Genomic DNA, 23,285 nt, shown 5'->3' on the forward strand with positions numbered 1-23,285 from the left:
GATGCCCCAGTGTAGGGGAATGCCAGGGTGGGGAGGTGGGAGTGGGTGGGAGAGCACCCTCATAAAAACAGGAGGAGGGAGGATGGGATAGGCAGTTTCCAGAGGGGGAAACTGGAAAAGGGGATAACATTTGAAATGTAAATAAATAAAATATCCAATAAAAAAGAAATGTAAATAAATAAAATAACCAATAAAAATCCATAAAAAAGAATTTACTTAATATGCATATATGAAGATGACTTGGTGATTTGATGTGGGACAAACCACTTCACCCAGGTTAGCTTTTCAGAGTTAGAAGTACCAGCTCCTGAAGTCATTTCACCTCACCAAAGTTTATAGCCACAGCCTTGTGTTTCTCATATGTCCTCTGCCATGTGGTCTTCTGGAGGCATGTGGACCAGCCTGTACCTGCCCACTTCTCAAAAGTTGAATTGCTGACATCGCAAGGCTTTCTGGGTAATGTGAGACTTGTAGATGATCCAATGTCTTTACCTAAATGAGGGTCCGGCATGTATCAGGCTAGTGGAGAAGTATTTTGGGTTACAGGGTCATTCCGAACTCAGTAGTGGCCAGACTACACAGACCAACAAGGAAAGGCTCAAGGGAGTTGAAACAAACAAACAAACAAACAAACAAACAAGAAAAGCTTGTCTTTCCTCAACATGGGTTTTGAACTTGCCTCTGTGATTTTTGTTTTTCCTCAGTGAGGAAAGGAAGGAACAACAGCTTTGTGTTGGAAGGACAGGTACCAGTCGTCATAAGCATTAGGAGCCAGATGGGAAAACTGAGGAGAAAATGGAGTATTCTTTCCATAGTTGGCCTTGGGGCCAACATCTGAGTCTTCCAGAACTTAGCATATACTTTTATACAAGCATAAAGCCAAACCCAGGGCTAAAAGATGTCGAGACACAAGTGTGTTGGTCATTGGAAAGAGCGGATTCTGAACAGCTGCCCCACTAACAATTCCTTCAGAGGATTCGTTTGTGCTGGCTACTTCTCTCCGTCATCTGATCCTTCCCGGCTCTGCAGCACAGATGTGAAATATGAAGAGAGCATGCCATTGCATTTCATTTCTAAAAAGGGGAAAATATACAGTTTACCATGGGATGTTTAAAATATGAACGCCCTTATCCCCACGAGCACCCGCAACTTCCTGTAGCGACAGCTCTGGGCAGTTGAGTGTGCCTGCCAATTACTCCTGGCCATGAAACCCTTATACCTGACTAGGGTTTGGGGCTGGCTTGAGGGCAGCAGCTTGTAGGTGCTTAGTTCAGTTCATTTCAGAGTTGCTTGGGATTAGGGGCTACGCCTCTCTCCCTTTATACTAGAAACTCTGATTTACTCCTTATGATAATTTGCTGACCTGGGAATCCCAGAAGTCGGGGCACAGCCCATTCGGTGCTTCTAGCATAGGGGCAGACATATAGGAGCCTTGTTTTAAAAGTAAGCTTGCATCTTTATTGAAAAAACAATCACAAAGACTCAACCACATATATTTCAAGAGTTCTAATTGATGAGTTTTGGTAAACATTGACTCCCAGAAAGCCAATACTATGGTCAAGGTAGTGAACGCATCCACCAGATTCAGCTGCTCTTAAGAACTTAAGCTAACCTTTCCTACCTCCTACCACCGTTCTTAGATAACCACCGCTCCAGTTCTGTCACTATGGGTGAGGCTTCATTTTCTAGAACTTTATATCAACACACACATACACACACACACACACACACACACACACACACACACATACACACACACACACACACACACACACACTCTAGGTTTTGATCTGCTTCTTTTCATTGAGCATACCTGCCTTGAGACTCACTGATATATTACAGATTAATAGTTTCCTTTTTACTGCTGCATAGTATTCCATTGCATGAACCCCAGCAGGCACTTGACAGGCCTGAAAATTAATTCTTGAAGCTCTAATTAAGGAAGAGGAGATGAGACAATGGGGTATGACTCTATTCTACGAATGTAGGTTCACTCAGGAAGCCAGAATGGTATTGGTAGGTGAGTAGGCATGAGGGAAAATTTTCTTGTCATCCAAAATCTGTTATGTCTTCTTTTTATAACTGATTTTTGTCTGTGCACTGAACTTTCTGAAATAAAGATTCTATCTGCCAGCCTCCTATGAAGTTATGTGTGGTCATGTGACTGAGTTGTGGTTGACAGAATGAAAGCAGGAGGAGAGTGTGAAATTCTTTAGAAGTCTCCTCGAAGGAGGAAGGATTTACTCCTCTTCGTATTCCTGCTGTCTGGAATGCAGCCATGATGTCTGGAGATCTTGCAGCCATTTTGGGCCTGAAAGGACCTTGAGAATGGGAAGCCCTCGTGGCAGAGAAATAATGAAGCGCAGGCTTGGGTTTCTGATACTGCAGAGTGCCACACCAGACCTGAACTAATGACTTCCAGACTTGGTGACTGCGGGAGAGAAATAACTTTCTCTTGTTTAGTTCCAACCCCTTGAAATGACTTCTCCTCTGTGTGTTTCTGTTGTTTACCATGGAACAGTTCTGTGTAACCACGGTAAGGACAGAGTGAGTTAGGCTGAGGACAGAGAGACCTAGAGTAAGAAGCATCTCCATGCTGCGGAGAGACACTTGCATCAGGTGATGATGCCCAGCTCTACCACAGGGAGAGGTCTGACTAGAAGTGTGGTATCAGCTGGTAGAATTGCTTTTTGTGAGCTCTGGAGAATCATTCTTTTACTAACTATTTTAAATCTAAAACAATATCTAGGAATAAAAATTACTTCCATGAACAGACACCGTCTGCTGTCTTGACTCATGCATACGCTGTGATATGATCAAACAAGGGGAAGCATGCCTAACTCTTCAAACATTGGGTCTTAAGGGTAAAGCTATTTGGAGTTTTAAAAACATATAGTTCTTTGCCAACTTCTGTGGTCATTCTGCTGCATAATAACATCAGAATGTCTTACAGCTCTGTTACCCATTGGTAAGCTTTTCTTGAGTATTCTCTGCCCTTAAATTCCCCCTGGCTCCTACAAACCATTGCTATACTCTCAACTCTCATGTGTCAATTTATCTAGAGTCCACATGATAGTAAGATCATGTGACACCTTGATGATATCCAGTTCTCACCCCATTGCCACAAACGACAAGACAATATCTTATTTTTATGGCCGAATAGTATTTCATCGTACAGAATACTAAGCGTTCCAAACGCGTCTGTTTTCTTTATCCATTCATTAGTTGATTGGATGGTTCCAACACTTGGCTGTGGCATGACAGATCACTCCTAACTGCTCCTTCCAACCACACAGCTCAGTCCTGTCCATTTAAAGTTGCCATTCACATTTTAGATTTTTTTATTTGATATTATATTTACATTTCAGATTTTATCCCTTACCCCCTTACCCCCACCACCCAGGAACCTCCTATCCCATCCCCCTGCCTCATGTTTCTATGAGGGTGTGCCCCCACTTAACCCCCCACTCTCACCTCTCCACCCTCGAATTCCCCCCTACTCGGTGTTCAGCCTTCATGGAATCAAGGATCTCCTCTCCCACCTATGCCCGACAAGGCCATCCTCCCCTACATATACAGATGGAGTCATGGTTCCTTCCCTATGTGCTCCCAGGCTGGTGGTTTAGACCCTGGTGAGCTCTGGTTGGTTGGTATTGTTGCTCTCCTTATGGGGCCACAAACCCTTTCAGCTCCTTCAGTCTTCTCTCTAACTTCTCCATTGGGAAACCCTTTGATCAGATCAGTGGTTAGCTGTGAGCATCTGCCTCTGACTATGTCAGACTCTGACAGACCTCTAAGGAGACAGCTATATCAGGCTCCTGTCAGCATGCACTTCCTGATATCCACATCAGCATCTACCTTTGGTGACTGCACATGGGATGGATACCAAGGTGGAATGGTCTCCAGATGGCCCCTCCTTCAGTTTCTGTCCCACACTTTGTCTTCATATTTGCTCCCTTGAGTATTTTGTTACTCTTCCTAAGTAGGACCGAGGTATCCACACTTGGTCTTCTTCCTTCTTCATGAGCTTCATGTGGTCTGTGAGTTGAATCTTGGCTATTTCAAGCTTTTGGGCTAATATCCACTTATCAGTGAGTAAATACCCTTTGTGTTCTTTTGTGATTGAGTTAACTCACTCAGGATGATATTTTCTAGTTCCATCCACTTACCTAAGAATTTCCCGAATTCATCATTTTTAATAGCCGAGTAATACTCCATTGTGTAAATGTGCCACATTTTTTGTATCCATTTTGAAGGACATCTGGATTCTTTCCAGTTTCTGGCTATTATAAATAAGGCTGCTATGAACATAGTGGAGCATATGTCCTTGTTATATGTTGGAGCATTTTCTGGGTATATGCCCAGGAGTGGTATAGCTGAGCTATAATGTACTTGACATTGGTTTATATTCAGCTTTGTGGCTTAGTGTCCTAACTTCATTAATGAAGCGTGCAGACACAAACACAGGTGTGCAGGTGTGAAGGTGTTTTTTGTACACACCTAGCCTCAGCACTTCATGTGAATTCTTGTGATGGTTGAGTCTTGGTGGTATAGTTGCTTGTTATCCTCTTGTTCTTTTTTTGAACACACACACATTAAAGGCCTGTGTGCAGATTTTTTTTTTCTGACAGACACAATGCTTCGGTGCAGGGGTCTTCAGCTTCATTTACTGATTCAGTGGTGCAACCCTTCCTCTAATGACATCCTTTGCTTATCCCGTTGTATGAAACATTTAGCAGAGTGTTGCCAGCTGTCATGGGAGTGGGAGCCAGAGGTTTATTAAGCACACCCTCCTCTCGTCCTTTCCCCACACACCCTGGTGGCCTGGAGCTTGACTCACAGGCCCTGTGAACAGGGTGGGAGCCAGATTCAGAATGTATAGAAGATCCAGCAAGGGAGCTGAGTGCTGTCATCAGTCCTGCCAAGGCAGGGACATCAAAACCATGCGGTGTGCATACAGATGGCCTCCAAGACTTGCACAGAGCTCTTCATGTTTGTTTACCTTTGTCCTGATGCAATGGCATCTTGTCTCCCAACCCCAGAGGAACGGAACAGCCAGCTCATCACAGATGGTATCAGATACAGCCACACATGGATGCTCACAGCCAGATCAGTGAGCGAGGAACAAAGCTAACCACAGGGCAAACACAAAAACCGCAGCCACCTTTGGAGGTTGCTTTAGGTCAACGTTACCTTCGTAATATTTGCTAGTGGTTCATGCTTTTATATATACATTTATATATACTTTATTTAAATATGTTTATACATTTTAATGAAGTCACATATAGTGCATATACATGGACATGTATAAACTGTGTATCTATGTGTGTGAATACATAATGTGTTTAATGAGAGTAAGTGTGTAGTTGTATATTGTATGTTCATTTATATATACTATACAAACTTATGTATTTATGCATATTATATAAGCTTATACATATAAGCTTCACTTGTGCTTTTGGTCTCACACTTCTTATTAAGTGTTCATTGACTGACTTTAGTACACATATATGATGTATTCCGACCATCATTCTCACCCCACTACCCTCTTTTGTGTTCCTCTCATCCATCCCTTTCCTCTTCCCAAGAAGTCCTCTTTCAACATTTGTGTCTCAAATGTATATCACATATAGTATTAGCTTAGAATTATAGATTCTCTATAAGAAGAAGATCATAACATTCTCCTCTCTGAGGCTAGCCTAACTGCTCATTGTGATGACATATGGTTCTGTCTAGGCTCCCCAAATGACATCATTTCATTCATGGCTGAACAAAGCTTCATTGTGTATATACATTATCTGTCCATATAGCTAACATTGTATCTTTTAAATGGTGTGTTAAGTATTTCTTTCTATTGCTGCAAAGGTACCATGACAAAAGGGGACTTACAAAAGAAAGCATTTAATTGGGGCTCATTAGAGCCCATGACTATCATGGCAAGGAGAATGGTGCTGAAGCAGCTGAGGCACATCTTAAGACACACGGGGTAGAGAAAGGGTTAAATGGGGATGGTGTAGACTTTTGAAACCCCCAAACCCAACCCAGGGACACACTGCCTAATTCAACAAGGCCATACCTCCTAATTCTTCCAAATAACTCTACCTATTGGGGATCAGGTATTCACACATATGAGCCTATGTGGGAGCATTTGCATGTGTGTGTGTGTGTGTGTGTGTGTGTGTGTGTGTGTGTGAGAGAGAGAGAGAGAGAGAGAGAGAGAGAGAGAGAGAGACAGAGAGAGAGAAAGAAAGAAAGAGAGAGAGACAGAGACAGAGAGAGAGAGAGACAGAGAAAGAGACAGACAGACAGACAGACAGACAGACAGAGACATATGTGCCCTAGGTGTACAAGTATATATGCATGCCATAGTACATGTGTGATAGCCAGAACGACTTTGTATAGCAGGTCCTTTTCTTCCCCCTTTACCTGAGTTCCAGACATTGGATTTGTGTCCCTAGGCTTGCACGGCGAGCACCTTTACCAGCCATCTTTTCAGCCTGATAATTTTGTTTGACAGTAAAATGGTAATGCTGAAATGATTTCTTTGAAAAAGAGTTGTATTTTTAAGTGTGTGTGTGTGTGTGTGTGTGTGTGTGTGTGTGTGTGCGTGTGTGTGTGTGTATACAATGCATGTAGGTATTCGGGGGGAATCCAGAGGCGCTGGATCCTTTGGAGCTGTAGTTATACGTAGCTGTGTTCTGCCATGTGAGTGTGGGGGATTGCAACAAGACCCCTGCAAGAGCAGTGCATGCTCTTAACTGCTGAGCCCTCTGTCAGCCTACACTGAAATGACTTCTCCCTGCCAGTTGAATACATTCAACATTTTAAAGTTATGTGACCTTCAACGGCTATTTTATGAAATAGGAGCTATAATTCTTCACAGAGTCACAGAGAAGTCCAGTCGCTTGCCCAACACCACACAGCAAACATGTGGTGAAGCTGGAATTCAAACTCAGGAATCCTGGCTACGGGGCCCATGGTCTTAATGGATTCCACATCTTAGGAGAACTGTCCATATTTAAACAATAAAAGCCCAAATGCATTGTGGCTACCAGACATCTTGTGTTGTCTGCGGAACTCACTTTTCCACGCTGTGGAAAATTCCCTTGTTAGCCAATAATGCTGGGGATGAGAGAAGAAACTGAACTGGGCCTGGGGTCCAGGCCTTTTGGTGTTGTAGCCCCATGTCTTCTCTCTGTCCTAGGGCTCTCTAGGAAGGCTACTGGGCCATGCATCAGTATTCTCTGGAAAAGGCATCCAGCTGCTGTCTGGGAAGGGAAATACCCAGGCTAGAGCTGTCTGTGAGACAGTTTCAATTTTGGTTGTAGTATTGTCATCTTTCATGGTTCAAGAGATGTCTGGGGGTTGGTACAAGGCTACTTTACTTTCTATAGACACATTTCCTGATCCTGGGGTTTACAGATTGTAGCAGTAAAATCGGAAACTGTGAACAGTGTTGGTCCATTGTGTTGGTCATGTGACCCTCAAGGTGGTGAGAGATATCTAGCTCTGTCTCCAACTTTGGTGGCTGCTTGAGGAAACATGACTGAATTATAGCATGAATCTCATGGAATAGTGATGACTGCAGATCCACCACCTCTCTTACCCCATGTGCTTCTTGAAGGTAGGACTTACAAAGAGTATCAACTACATGTTTGTACAAAGGAGGGGAGGTATGAACAACTGAATTCTAAGACAGCTCCCATGATGCCCTGGTGGTGTATGTATATACAGGGTATGCACATCATGGGCTTCTGTTCCACAGAAGGAGATACTTTCTCCTTGGATGTGGATCTGGGAATACAGTGGCTCTTACTTTGTGATTTGGTTATGTTATATGGATAAGACTTGAAGATAAAATTCAGGTCTCGTATTAGTTGGTGTAGAATTAATCGAAAGTGAGGGTGGGTCTGTTGGAATTGGGTGAAAGACTTTTAAAAAAGAGCTGTGCCCTTCTTTATAGAGGAGAAATGGATTCAGATGGCTTTGAAGATGCCAACAGCCATGTTTTAACAGGGCCCATGGAGGGAACCACAAGGGAAGAAGCTGAAGGAGACTTCAAAGAGTTAATTATCAGCCCACAGTTGGGAAGAAAAAAGGAAGTCCTGCTACACAGCCACAGGGAATTGAGTACTGCCAACTCCCGAATGGGCTTATGTAAGTGGTTTCTCCAGTTGAGCCTCCAGATGGTGGCGACACAGCCAACCAACACCTCAATTCTAACAGTATGAGGCCCCATGCAGAGGATCAGCTGTGCCTGGACTCCTGATATCCGAAGACTAGGAAGTAACACACACCAGTTGCTTTAAGTGACAGAGGTTGTGGTTATTCACCACACAGTGTGAGAAAACTAATACAGTCTGCAATTTGTAAATGCTTGTTGACATGAATCAGGGAAGTATAATATTTAAAATCAACCTTGACTAATGTTTTAGCCAATTGTAAGAAGGTAGACACCACAAAGAGCTGCCATCTTCCTTTGGGTCTTCTAGCTATGCATTCAGTTTAACCTACTACCCAAATTTCCATGAATCCTGGCTTCTGACTGTCTGGAGATAGGAAGCGATATTCTCTCCAGCATCGTTCAGCATTCCTGAGAGATAAAACGGATAAAAATTGATGTTGAAATGAGACCACCATCGCTCTGTCTGCTTACCATGTACAGAGCTCAGGGTGATTAGAAAATGGGAAACACATGTGAAATGCTCAGTCCTCTGTTAGTCAAATGGCATTTACATAGATCAGTTTTCCTTAGGGACACTAAGTTAGTTGAACTTAAGCAATTAGAAAAAAAAAATAAAACAAAACTAGACCCCCTTTTGCTAAAGCCAGAAAAACATGGATGAGTAAAACCATATCAGATGTAATTGTTTGTTTTGAGAAGTGTTTGGTTTGGGGTGTGTGTGTGTGTGTATGTGTGAACGTTTGTGTGTGCTCTTGTGTGTTTGTGTGTGTATGTGTGTTTGCGTGTATCTCTTTGTGTGCATGCATATGAAGGAAAACAGAAAAGCTGGCCTTGCAAGTTCTTAAGCCGCCATGGTTGAAATTGAATCCATGTGACTGAGTTCTGCCAAAGCCATCAATACTGAGGCTCACCCATGACCCAGGTCAGGGCCTCTACACACCCCTTATCCCATTATCGATCACCTTAGGGACTGTGGCAGTCAGAGGGACTGCAAACAAGGTGGAAAACAAAATTGAGCCCAACCCTGGGTTGGTGCTCTAGGACCTTGAACTGCCACTCCAGAGGCTCCTCCTTGTGTTCCTTCCATTCAGCAAACCACGCTGCCATTGCCAGCTTTTCCAATTTTGTTTGCCTTTGGCTAAACACAGCTTCCTGTTTCTAAGAAAAGAGACACAGAGCCCTCCGATGGCCTCACAGACAGTCTAGGAGGCTTTATGGATACCACACTCCGCTTAGCAGACAATAATTTGATGAGTTAAGTGTAAATGGATCAGAGACATATGGACCATATTTTTTCGGGAAATACACATGGGTCAGGGACGTAAATAGGGTTGTTGTGGGGGTGGAGGGAAAGGGATTGCTTGGAAAAATGTGGTTTGGGTCTTGCCAATTGCATAAATGTTTGAAATAAATAATCTGAGATGTTTTGCCCAGCCTAGAGTGTGGCTGGATTCACCCCTTCCTTCTATTTACATGTCACTTTTCTGCTCTGCTCACACGCCAGTGCTGGCCTGGGTCTTAGATGCATGGTTATATATCCAACGATTTGGAAGGTCATCATGTGTGACTATTTGGAAGGGGGGCCTCTGCCCATGAAGGCTGGAGAACTGCTGGGGAAGAGGTGGGCATGTGCAAGCTTCTATCTACAGGCCAAGTGCTACCGTGGGTTCTCTGGAATGTTCCATTTGTAGAGGCTGAAAATCTAGGCCATGATAGCGAGACAAGGGTAACCTGAGGATGTACTTCAAGCTTGGTTTCTTCATCTCTGAGAGAAGGACAGTAATACTTACTGTAGCTTCTACAGTGTAAATGTGTAGAATCCAGGGGTATGGCCTCTAAAGTTGTGTTTGGGATCCAGCCTTTTAGTTCTAACATTTGTATGAATCTGGGCGGTTACACTGCAGTGACAGATACTTGAGATAGATTCAAAGTAGAAAGCTTTAGTTTTTCACTCACAGTTTTGGAGGTCTCCATCCGTGATCAACCAGCTGTGGTGTTTTGGGCCTGTGGCAAGTCTGTACATTATGGTAAGGAGTGTTCAGAGAAGAGTCCTATCGGCCCCATGGCATTAGGAAACAAATAGGTGGGGGGGGGGGCATGAATTCAAATATCCCCTTCACGCCCGAGCCCCTAGTCTCCTAATTTCTACTAAGCCTCATCTTCCAAAGGGAATACCACCTCCCAACAGCACTGCCCACCAACAGTGACAATGCTTTCTATATTTGGGCCTTAGGGGAGTGTCCAAGAACTAAGCTATAGTATGGGACAATATGAGGGTCCATTAGACAGGGTTAACTTGAGGATTTTAAGTGTTCATACATGTAAAGAAATTAACCCAGGGCCTAGAGAGATGGGTCAGTGGTTAAAAGCACACATTAATCACGCAGAGGCCTCAGGTTCCGCTCCGAGGCACCCAGGGGCATCTTGCTTGTTAACTCCAGCTTCAGGGGATCCTGTGTTCATGGCCTCCTTTAAACACCTGCACTCGTGTGTACACACATGTGATTTAAAAGATAAGAAATCTTGAAACAATTGGTTATTTCACAGGATTTGGGTAGGTTTTGGGGGTTCAAATGCTCCCCTCTACCACTAGAAACCATGTGATGGTGGTAAGGCCTCTGCAGGATTAACCTGTGCTTTTGCTTTCTAACACTCTAAGCTTGGAAAGGCAAGATTAGCTACAGCTGAGCTGACTCACCGAAGGACTGGACCAGGGGCCTCTTAGCAAGATCAAATAGGCTAGCCTGTTCATCTCAACACCTCTGTCCTCTGACCGTGAAGGGGGACATTTTGTAGCCATTCTTGATTTTGGAGTTATGGCCATAGTAAGGCTGAGAAGATCTGGCTCTCTTGAGCTGTTTAACCTCACTCCAGTGTCATTGTGATTATAATCTTCTTTTATTTATTATTTATTGTGTGTGCACACCAATGTGTATAGGATGTATGTGGGTGGCTGAGGGGCACACATGCTCCATGGTACATGTGTGGAGGTCAGAGGCTCACTTCAGGTGTTGGCTGTCTACTGTGGCTTCCGGAGGCAACTCAGGTTGTCAGGGTCACGAAGCAAGTGGCTTGCACCTGCCAAGCCATCTTGCTGCCCCTAAGTGGCAATTGTTCTTGGTGTTGACCTCATTCTGTTTCTGGCAGGTATTCCTGCTTAACTCCTCTACAGATAGCCGTTGACTTATGATGATTCTATCTTGGATTCTCCTAACTTCGTGATGCTGCCTAAAGAATCCTGTAGGAATTGTACTTGGGCTATTTCATTTCGACCCTGTAGCTAGTAAGAAGTGATATGATGTTCACTCCTGGGAGTGGGCAGTGGCAGGCAGTGGATTTATTTTCTTGGTGTAGCCACATTAAAGGCATTTGGCCTTGTATTTCAATATACAATGCCTTGTTGGGAGTAGTCCTGTTGTAAATCAAACATGTGTACTTGGACCTGCTGGTTTTCTGTGGTGGCCAGTTTCCTTAGAACAGTGTTTCTCTACATTCCTAATGCTGTAATCCTTTAATACAATTTCTCAGCCATAAAATTATTTCGTTGCAATGTTATCACTATAATTTTGCTACTGCTATAAATCGTAATGTAAATATCTAATATGCAGAATATCTGATGTGTGACCCCCACTAGGCTGAGATCTGCTGTATTTGTGGTGTTCCTTTCAGGGCCTCTGCTTTTTATCAGTTACAGATGCTCTGCTTTCCAGAGTCTCTGTTCATTAACAAATCGGGCTTCAGATATAGCTCATGACAGAGCACTTGCCTAGGATGTGTGAAGTCCTAAGTTCGATCCCCAGCATAACACAAACAGCAACAATAAAAACCAACAGAAACAGGATTCTATTTTCATCTTTCACCTGCACATCTTTTCAGGAGATTTTTTTTTTAGAATGCAACTCCAGTGTGTTCTCTCATGGTTTTTGCCTGTCACTACTGTAGCTGCCCATGTAGCATGGATGGATGATGGCAGGGATGGGAGGTAGCTGACTCTGAGGTTTGTTCTTTGGAGCAAATCCCATCTGTGCATTGTCAGGAAATCAGCAGTTCAGTTCACAGGTCAGCAGCAGCAGCTTAATCTATTTGTAAACACTATGGATACAACAGCAGTCCAGTTCAGTAGTGTCGAGATAGTAGCAGTGGTGGCATGGCTTAGCAGGGAAAGCCAGGCCTCAGCCAAATTGGCATGAGTCAGGAGGAGGGACCAAGGCCAATAGGAATGCCAGGAAAAGTTCTCGTCTGTGCCTCTTTCAGCAAAGTGAAGATCAGTGAAGACCAACAAGCATTGTACAGCTAGGTCTACAGGCAAGCCAAACTCCTCTCACAGTCTGTTGAGTCCTATTTATACTCTGTCCACACATCACATGTCCTCCATGGGTCTTGCCTTACCATGATTCTTATCTCAACACGTGAATCTGTCTCAGCTGACATCACTCTGTCAATCAGCCTGAGTCCACAGAGGTGGCAAGAAGCTGCTACAGATACCATCAGGAGTTGTTTTTTTTTGTTTTTTTTTTTTTTTTTTTTTTTGGTGTGTTTGCTTCTATGGAGTCCAGACAAATTGAGTTCAACTACACATTATAAGGCGGACAAATTCATGTGCATTATTAGTAAATTCTAAATGAGTCTGCCTTAGACTTTCACCTGTGTCCACTTCATCAAAACACTCCTTCACATGTCTGCCCCAGCAAAAAACCATCCAATATAGCTGACTTTCCAAAGAACCCTTAAGTTCTACTTCAGTGTTGGCTAGTCTTACGTCAACTTGACACACAAACTAGAGTAATATGAAGGAGGGAACCTTAGCTGAGAAAATGCCTCCATAAGATCTGGCTGTAGAGTATTTTCTTAATTAGTGATTGATGGGGAAGGGTCTAGCTCACTGCAGGTGGTGTCATCCCTGGGTTGGTGGTTCTGGGTTCTATAAGAAAGCAGGCTGAGCAAGCTAAGAGAAGCAAGCCAGTATGCAGCACTCTCCATGGCCTCTGTATTAGTTCCTGCCTCCAGGTTCCTGCCCTGTTTGAGTTTCTGTCTGACTTCCTTCAATAGTGAGTGGCAATATGTAAGTTTAAGTCAAATAAACTCTTTTCTCCCCAACTTGCCTTTTGGTCATGACATTTCATCACAGTAATAGAAACCATAATTAAGATAAGTTGGTACCAGGATTGTGGGGGTATTGCTGTGATAGATCTGACCATGTTTTGGGGGATAGTGGAAGGACTTTGGAACTTTGGGTTAGAAAAGCTATTATTGCATGCCAGGAGCTCAGTGGGATGCTCTCCAGGATCTTGGAGGATAAGAGTGTTGAGAGCAATGCAAAAACACTGAGGCCTGGCTTGGGAAGTTTCAGAAGGAAGTATGAAGACTCTGAGGGCTGTGTGCTATTTTGAATTAAGACTCTGTCATTCTGGTCAGCTGGGGCTGAGGAATCAGCTGTGATTAGCAAGTGACCAGCACCATTGGAATGAAACCTTTGCATTACAGGAACAATTGATGCTAGTTAGGTGGAGCTAAGAGATTAGTGGTGACTGAAAAGAGAGCAGCACCACTGAGGTCAGTTCCTTTGGAAAAGTGTTTTCTGAGAGCACAAAGAAGCTGTGTTCTAGAGCTGGCCAAGGTTGTGTCTTGAGATGGCAACTGAACTTGGTAGTGTTGGCAAGAGTCACCCAGGTGGCACTGGTTTTGAAGGCATGAAGGGGTCATGGGGAGCAGCTGATGCTTGTCACTATAAGAGGATAGCAGAAGCCATTGGTGAAGACGGAGTCTTGGTGGCAGTTGAAGGCCCAGGATTGAAGAGGTCATATGTAGAGAGGTTGAGGCTCAGTACCAGGAAGAGATTCCATAAGAAGCTATTGGTGAAAAGTGCAGCCCAGCTTTAGCAAGGGACCCCAGCAGTTGTGGAGATGCCAGTGCCATGAGATGACCACCACCAAGAGCAGCAGTGGAGCGGAGCAGTGGAAATATTGTAACAGCTGCTGTCTGATAGAGCTAACCAGAGCCTAGAAGACAAGCTGTGTGTGCTGCAGAGGACAGAGCTGGAGAAATGACCCAAGCCCCTTGCAGGAGCCCAGAAAATCATTTGTGAATCTCAGATAATTGGACATTGAGTTATTTATACTGTTGGAGTTTGGTTTTGCTTGGTTTACACTGTGACTGTGCCCTGGTTCTTCTTTCTTGAAAAAGGTATTTAATTTAATTTTGATTTTTTTTTTTTTTTAAAAGGAGCTCACAGACGAAAGACTTTGAACTGTTAAAAGAGACTTTGGAATTTTAGAGAGATTGGAAACGTTAAAGACTGAAATGTGAATGCATTTGAATCTGTAAAGACTGTGGAACAGCCCCAAACTTCACTGGCTGCAGGAATCACAGCTTCTCTGGTAGGATTCAGGTAGGACAGCTCGCAGACAATGTTCAGCTATGACCACATGACAACAAATGTTGCTATACGATGTTCTATTCAGGGTGCTTGTTTTTAACATGGAAATATTGTAGCAGCTGCTGTCTGATAGAGCTTACAGCTAAGATTTATTCATAGCGAGAGTCCTTGCATTTAGTAAAGTTTGCAAAGCTCTTGAGTCTAATGGCTTTCCCACTCCCCCATCCCATAGATTATCCAATAGTTCTTTGTCTGTGCTTGCTTAGGAGAAGGAGTTTGAGAAATAATAAAATCCTGTAGAAAAGTAAGGACAACTCTAGGCTATCCTCTCTGGGATATCCTCTGAGGGAGGGGAAAGCGTACAGATCAGGATCTGAAGCCACAGCCAAAACTAAAGTAGGATTTTCTTCTTCTTTGAATCTTAAGTACAGACTTCTCCATAGGCATGATTTTGTTCGGTTGTGTTCTTTTGTCCACTTTTGTATTCCAGTTTGGAACGATCTCTGAAATTCCCGGAAGAAGGTGAGGGAATCACACTGCACACTGCTCCTGCTTGTGCTGTGTTTATCTCACCATGGACCATTCACTTGGCCTTAACCTCAGACTGACCTTTCTGATTCCAGACAAGGCAGCAAGGCCTTGCTTCCAAGCTGCCTGGCCAGGCATGCGTTTCCATTCCTGTCATTTGTGTCCACAGCTGCAAGTGTGGTACTTGGGAGTAACTTAGCCATTCCTAGATTGCTTGACTGTCGCAATGACTTGACTGCTTTGTACTCGGGGTCTTTAATGAATGGTGCTCCATACCAAGTTCTGAACATGCATGTTGCTCACCAACATCGTACATACTGAAGGGAGGAAAGATGGTGAGGAATGCTTAGAGGTAATTTTCAAGCCCCCCTTTGTTCTGTTTGCAGCGTGATTTTATGTTGTTAAAAATTTGTAGAACATGATCTAATCAGTGGTTCTCAACCTGTGGGTCAAGACCCCTTTGGGGGTTGAAGAACACTTTTCACAGGAGTCACATATCAGATATCCCACATATCAGATATTTATATTATGGTTCATAACAGTAGCAACAAAAATAATTTTGTGGTTGTGGGGTCACCACAACATGAGGAACTATATTAAAGGGTCCCAGCATTAGGAAGGTTGAGAACCACTGATCTAAATATAAGACTAAGGGACCTTTGGCTATTTTTTTCTTTCTTTTTTTAAATTGGATATTTTATTTACATTTCAGATGTTATCCCCTTTCCCCATTTCACCCCCACCCAGAAACCCCCATCCCATCCCATCCCTCCTCCTCCTGTTTTTATGAGGATGTGCCTCTCCCTACCTCCCTACTCTCACCTCCCCACCCTCGAATTCCCCTGCACTGGGTGTCCAGCCTTCAGAGGACCAAGGACCTCCTCTCCCACCTATGCCCAACAAGGCCATCCTTCCCTACATATACAGCTGAAGCCATGGGTCCCTCCCTATGTGCTCCCAGGCTGGTGGTTTAGACCCTGGGAGCTCTGGTTGGTTGGTATTGTTGCTCTCCCCATGGGGTTACAAACCCTTTCAGCTCCTTCAGTCTTCTCTTTCACTCCTCCATTGGGAACACCATGAACAGTTCAGTAGTTAGCTGTGAGCATCCACCTCTGAATATGTCAGGCTCTGGCAGACCTCTAAGGAGACAGCTAGATCAGGCTCCTGTCAGCATGCACTTCCTGGCATCCACATCAGCATCTGCCTTTGGTGACTGCACATGGGATGAATATCCAGGTGGAACAGTCTTCAGACTCCTTCAGTTTCTGTCTCACACTTTGTCTCCACATTTGCTCCCATGAGTATTTTGTTACTCTTTCAAAGAAGAACCGAAGCACCCACACTTTGGTCTTCCTTCTTCATGAGCTTTATGTGGTCTGTGAGTTGTATCTTGGGTATTGCGAGCTTTTGGACTAATATCCACTTATCAGTGAGTAGATACCATGTGTGTTCTTTTGTGATTGGATCTTTAGCTATTCTTGTTCTAATGATTGGACTGAAGAGAGGCCCTATCACACAGACAGGTCTGAGCAATACTTTAGAGCAGATCACAGAAGAATGGTACTGTTTCTGAGAGTCCTTGGGGAGTTTCTGAGGCCATCACAGGGCAGCCTGAGCTTGGCTGTGGCTGGACTAGGGTTGGGGCTATCTCTGTCATCAGCCCATGCTCAGGTTGTGTCTCTAGACTGATTACATCTGCATTTGGGTATCGAGTGTTTTGCCTGCTTGTTTGTATTGGATTCAGCTCCCCTGAGGACAACAGGAGATACTTAATATTTTAGAGACAGCTCTTGGCAGTGTCTGTGCCTAGGGAATTCTACTGCTCTATCCAGGGCATCTATGTCTGTGTCCCCACTGCTGTCTGGACAGAATTGCCCCCAAGATGCAAGTTATTTCAGTTGGCTAAGGGGTGTCTAGAAATATGAGCTCATTTCTTGTGTTTATTGGAAATAAGTCAGAGGAGTTGATAATAGAAACCTTTTTTTTTTTTTTTTTTTTTTTTTTTTTTTTTTGGTAGACTCTAAAATGAGTCAAAGATTATATGCCTATCTAACTAACCAAAGGAAAAGGTGAAGTTAAAAATATAAGATTAGTCTAGATTAAAGAAAGAAAATAGAGCAGAAGACAAATGGTACAGTGGCATATTGACATCTAAATAGGTCAACGCTTACTTTAAATGATAAAGTTTATATTGCAATCAAAAGGTAATAGTTATTCAACTGGATTTTAAAAACCAATATATACATTTTCTGAATAAATAAGAACACACAAGGCTTTAATCTTTGTCTATAAAAAGCAGAACCCTTTCCAAAAACAACATGGCTGTATGTGCTGAGAGCTAAGTATTCATCAATACCCTTGAGCCTATGTCACTTAAATGGTTGATGTCCTCAGAGTCTGGTCTGAGATAGGCCTTGTTAAATTTGCGTTTCTTCTATGAATGAACTGTGTGGTGTTGGGTGAATGAATCAGTTCTGTTCACCTGTACAAAGGAGATAATTGGCACCTTTCTTGTAGGGATGTTGTGAGCAGCCAATGAGGTAAGGGGCTAAAGGGCTTAGCTCAGAGTCTGGCATGTACTGCCCACTCAGTGTTAGCAGTTTGCCCTAGTTAGTTAGCATTACCTGGTGGACTTGACCCAGAGTATGGTCATCTGAGAGAAGCCTCAATTGAGAAATTGCTCAGATCATACTGGCCTGTGAGTCAGCCTGTGAGGAATTGTAATTGTTGATTGATGCAGGGAGGCTCAGTCCACTATGGGCAGCACCATCCCTAGGTAGGTAGTTCTGGGTTGTGTTAGAAAGTCAACTAAACATGAGCCAAACCCCAAATTAGTTTTCTTGCTTGGCCTCTCCTTAAGTTCCTGCTAAGATCTCCCTCAATGATAGACGGTGACCTTGAAGTGTGAGCCAAATAAATGCTTGTGTTCCCTAAGTTGCTTTTGGTCAGTGTTTAATCACAGCAACAGAAAGGAAAGCAGAGAACATTTGTAACGACTGCTGATGCTATTACCATTTCTCAACACTTGATCTCAGCCAAAAGGCCTGGTTGTGGTATTACTGGTACTGCTTTTATTAATCTCTATAAGGGAAATAATTAAGTCAGAGAAAAATATTATATACATAAAGATGTCTATTGTATCTCATCAACATTGAGAAATTAGTCTGCCTGTCTCACTAATTCATCCACTTAATAGATATGCATTAAGCTACTGCTGTCTGCCAGGCATCATGTCACATTTGGAATATGTCAGTGCTGTGGCTTGAAGGTGAGATGACTCCCTATTGACCACCAAATTTGAACCTTTGGTCTCAAACCGATGACACTGATTCGGAAGGTTGTGAGACCTTTAGAAGGCAGAACCTTGCTAGAGGAAGTTGGTCCTTAAGGGCGGTGTAACCATGGGCTTTCCCACCTATGCCTACATTCCCAGAAATAATGACCCTGAGACTTCTTATTTATGACTAAATGCCTAAGCCAATAGCTCTGACTCATTTTCCTAGCTCATAATGCAATTATCCTTCTTAAACTAGTCTAAGCCATGCCGTGTGTCTGGCTACCTCTTCTCTAGTTTCCTGGGACTGTCTTTCTCAGAGTTCAGGGTGAATCCTTCCCACTGGACTATCCCAGAAATTCCTCTCTCTGTACCCAAATTTCCATCTATTTCCTGCCTAAACTACCAGGCGGACAGCATTTTATCGACAGATGATGCTTCTATACATTGCATGAGAGATTCTCTCTACAGGTGGATGTTGAGATTTGGTTTCCACTTCTGTCTTCTTTCTACTTTGTAACTGTAGATACAGTGTAACCAGCTGCCTCATACTCCTGCCACCTTCCCTTCTCTTCTAGATGAGCTACATCTGTTTGAACTGTGAGCCAAAAGAAACCATTCTCCTTCCTTCTTTTCAGATATTTGATTACAATGAGAAAAGTAATGAATGCAGTCTGTAAGCAGGGTAGACATAGTCCTCTGCTCTCAGGAAGAGAAGTGTGTAGCTAAACGAAAGCAACATTCTGAACAATAGTAACAAAGACACGAACTAGTATCATGTACAATGAAAAAGCAGCAGCAGAAAATATAAATGGCTCAACAATATGTGTGGGCAGACAGACTGGGATGTAGCATTTGAAAACGGATGTGCCTGTTAAGAACAATGCGATTGTGTGTTGGTTTTTCAATCATTTATAAAAGGTTTGATGTTATATATCCATATATAAGAATCCATATGAATTTGCAAGCAATTGAGAAAATGAACTGGCACTAAGGCCAGATTCTTATGGTTTAGGAATCAACAGGAGGCTTTAGGCAGAAGAGAAAATTGATTCCATGACAGGGGTATTCCCAAACAGACATGACTCGTACAGCTCTTCTGTGCTCAGGGAGCCATGGAATTCCTGCCAGGGAAATGATCCTCTGCCAAGGGAGCCTTAAACAGATGAGTTAAAAAGGGCCACAACCCCTGAGAAAGGAGAGTTCTGAGTTAAGCATGTCTGTAGTGGCAGCAGGAGTTTTCCATTCCCCTCCGCAGTGTGTGGGGGTGGGGGGGGGGAAGGAGGTGGTAGGAGGGAGAAAATACAATTTGGAGGTGGGAGAAAATGAGAAAAGAGGGGTGTGGCTGGAGAAGGTAAGCATGGTAGAGGTGTACTAGTAACGTATTTTAATTCGTAAATTAATTCTAATTTTGTGCTTTTTCAATATTACGATGCTCAATGTGGCATTTCCTCCACTGCATATTAAACCGAGGATCCAATGCAACCTTGAGATCCTCCTCCCCTTTCCAACCTCTTTAAATCACCATTTTGGTGAATCACCATTCTGCATTCAGGTAGACTGAGTGTGTGGTCTTGAGTGTATGTATGCACAAGTGCTTACACGTGGGCCACGAAACCCATGAATGCCAGAGGACAACACTGAGTTCCCATTTTCTACTTTGAGACAGGGTTTCTTCTTTTCTTTCCCTTTCATTTCCCCTTCCTTCCTTCCTTCCTTCCTTCCTTCCTTCCTTCCTCCTTCCTTCCTTCCTTCCTTCCTTCCTTCCTTTCTTTCTTTCCTTCCTCTCTCTCCTTCCCTTTCTTTCACTCTCTTTCTTTCTCACTTTCTTTGTTGTTATGCATGCAAGGTTCTGTTTTCCATACAGCCATGAATGAACCCGGAGATGAGTTCTTCAAATTCGAACTCAACTCCTCCTGTTTACAGAGCAAATGTTCAGCCTTAGGTGGGTTGCCTTTAGTTCCCCATGTGAGTGATAGCAATTTTAAAAGCACTGATAACTAATATTTAGTTTCAAGATATTTGCTGTTCTGAGTTCTCCCTGAAATTTAGTAAAAGCTATGGACGAGTATAACAGGGGTTCTTTGTTATTTTGGGAATGGCATGGAGAAGGTCGTAAACAGATGTGTGCAGCAGCAATGCATGTAGACAGTGGGAAGATAGGCAGACCCAGAGTGCCTGCAAGAGAAAATTTAAAGGTAAGATGGCCAAGAGAATGCAAGTCCTTTAGGCCTTAGAGGTTTGAAAGAGAGTGCTATACACGTCTATGTGATGGGCCTCAGGTTGTTTAGTTTGCCTATTTAAAGATGGTGTCCTAGGATAGTCACAGGAAGACCCAAGAAGTCTTGGCCAGGATGTACTTTCCCCATGTCAATTCCCTTGGTACCTTGAATTGCTTCAATGCTACCACCACCCATGATCTTTCAGGAGCACACACCAATCTTTCTAGGGCCCTGCCTTTCAGGTAAAGTCTAGATGTGAAGAAGGCTTGCTCTGCCTTGGGAACCTAAGGAGAGTGATTGGAATAGATCTGCCCACCAATCCAGCAGGCGTAGATGGCAGGACCGTGTTCAGGGAGCAAGCTTGTCGATGAGTTTAAAGGCATCGAGAGGGTCTGAGGACGGGAGTGGGTAGGATCATCAGAAACATCCCATCTCTTTGCACAGATGGATTCCCTTCTTAGAGATTGTGCCAGTGGCTCTTAAAAGTTTCTAGAACAGAAGCCCTGTAGGGCATAGGTGTCCCCAGGTGTGTGTTGTGTTGCAAAGGACCCTGTCTTTGTCAGGTGTTGGCAATTTTGAACTAGTTACTTATAGAGAATTTAAAACCAGTGATACAAAAAACTCTAACTGCTTTTTAGTTTCATTATATACCAAAAATTCTAACCATCAGTGACATACTCCTACATCTGCTGGGTAGGAAGTTGAAGCTGTTCTTACCTCCTGGTCTAGCTCAGGTGTGTGGTAGAGGATATCTGTAGTCAGGGATCTTCCTGAAGAGAGTAGATGCAGGAAGAAAACCCCACTTCTCAACTGGTAAATAAGAAGCATTCAGGACTCAACTTGAAAGACTTGAGGCTGGCCAAGGGTGGGACAAGAAAATCCTCAGAAGTCAACAGGTGAGCAATGGTTAAGCAAACTTTAGTGCCAAGCAGCAAGGCAGCTTGGTAAACAGGCAGCTCGGCTCACATCCTGGGTGAGCACTTGGGATTAGTATCTTTTCAAAGAAAAGCCAGGAGCTAGCTCAGAGGAGGTGGGGGGAGGGGCAAGAAACATCTTTTATGAAAGATCCCAACAAGACCTGGAGAAGAAGTTTGAAGACCAGTTAGGAAAGGTGTCCTGGATGGGAGGGAGGCCAGATCTGACCTAAATCCAGGAGTGCACTTCCCAGAGTGTGATCCCAGATCAGATGCATCACCCGGGGATGTGCAAGCAATACACACATATCCAGTTCCTATCCTGTGTTTAGAATAAGAAATAGGGCCAGAGCTAGAAACATGTGTTTTACTGAGTAGTCTCAATGGCTCTCATTCCCACTCTGAGGACCTTGGTTTATTGGCTCCCTTGGAGAAGCAGCAGCAGCTAGCATGTCCTCCTGGGGCCTATGCTAGGCACCTGGGATATGTGAATCTTCAGAGGAATGACCAGCTAGGGCAATACAGAAGATGCAGGGTATCTTTCTTCCAGTGTGTAGCATGAATAATTTGAATTAACCACTTGGCCTGGAGAATTCCAAGGCAAGTAATTCTCTTTTACCATCTCATTCTTCAAAGGTTTTAGAAATTTAATACAATGCTATAACCCAGACCTAGTGTTTGGGCAAGGTCCTCTAGGTGTCTGACCAGAGCCCTTTCTTTACACTCAAGTCTTATGATAATGCAACCTTAAAAAACCTGTTGACTTCTGAGGATTTTCTTGTTCCTACCTTGGCCAGCCTCAAGTCTTTCAAATTGAGTCCTGAATGCTTCTTATTTACCAGTTGAGAAGTGGAGTTTTCTTCCTGCATCTACTCTCTTCAGGAAGATCCCTGACTACAGATAACCTTAAAAAATGACACCTTCTGTCCCCAAAACATGGATCCCAAAGTTCACACACAAAAGGGGGCGTGGAAGGGAAAGGGTTGTCTAGGGTGTACGTGGCCTTGGCGTGCCAGGTGGGTACTCCTGGTTGCCTGGAGAAGCCCTGTGTCCTCACATTCTATAGGATGTGCAATGATTCAGAGAGTATATGACTTGGTTCAACTCTGCTTTTTCATTATAAGCTCCATGACCTTGGGCCAATTCTTTATTGACTGAGTCTTTACTAACTCTGACTCATCAAAATACTGTTAACTCACCCTTGTGGGTGAGGGCAAGCTGTGGTGGTTCATGATAACCAGAAGGCTGGGGTGATGCACAAGGGGACCACCAAAGGTGGCAGGCCCCAGACATTGAGGGACATTGCAGTTCTCCCTGTGACAACCCTTTGTCAGAGTCGTTTTGTATTTAGCCAGTTTTACGGGTTTACCCAGACAGTCTTCTGATGTTGAGCCACCCCATACTTCTCAGAGAGGGAGGTTACTTTGCCTGTGGGTGTGAGCACCTGAGATGAAGAATGGCTTGGCACAGTTTTATCTATAGGATGTTTACACAAGTCTCCCAAGGCAGCATCATTTTACAAACTGGTTTTCATGAATGGTATTGCCTCTACTGAAGGCTGATGGAGTCAACTGGGCAAATGACGCCTGAGCTATGTGCTACCTGCCAGGATAGGGTGGGAACTCATGGCCAGCAGGGAAGTAGGGGGGCTGAGTTAAGCAGTAAAGCGCCAGATGGGTAAGTGTGAGCAATCAAAGTCATTGGGTTAAAGGCAGCTGGAAGAGGCCTTTCCCTGGCTATATCGGCACTGACTGTCTTCTATATGTCCAGTAATGGGGAAGGAATG

Source organism: Arvicanthis niloticus, chromosome 19 (assembly GCF_011762505.2).
Source record: "Arvicanthis niloticus isolate mArvNil1 chromosome 19, mArvNil1.pat.X, whole genome shotgun sequence".
Lineage (NCBI taxonomy): Eukaryota > Metazoa > Chordata > Mammalia > Rodentia > Muridae > Arvicanthis > Arvicanthis niloticus.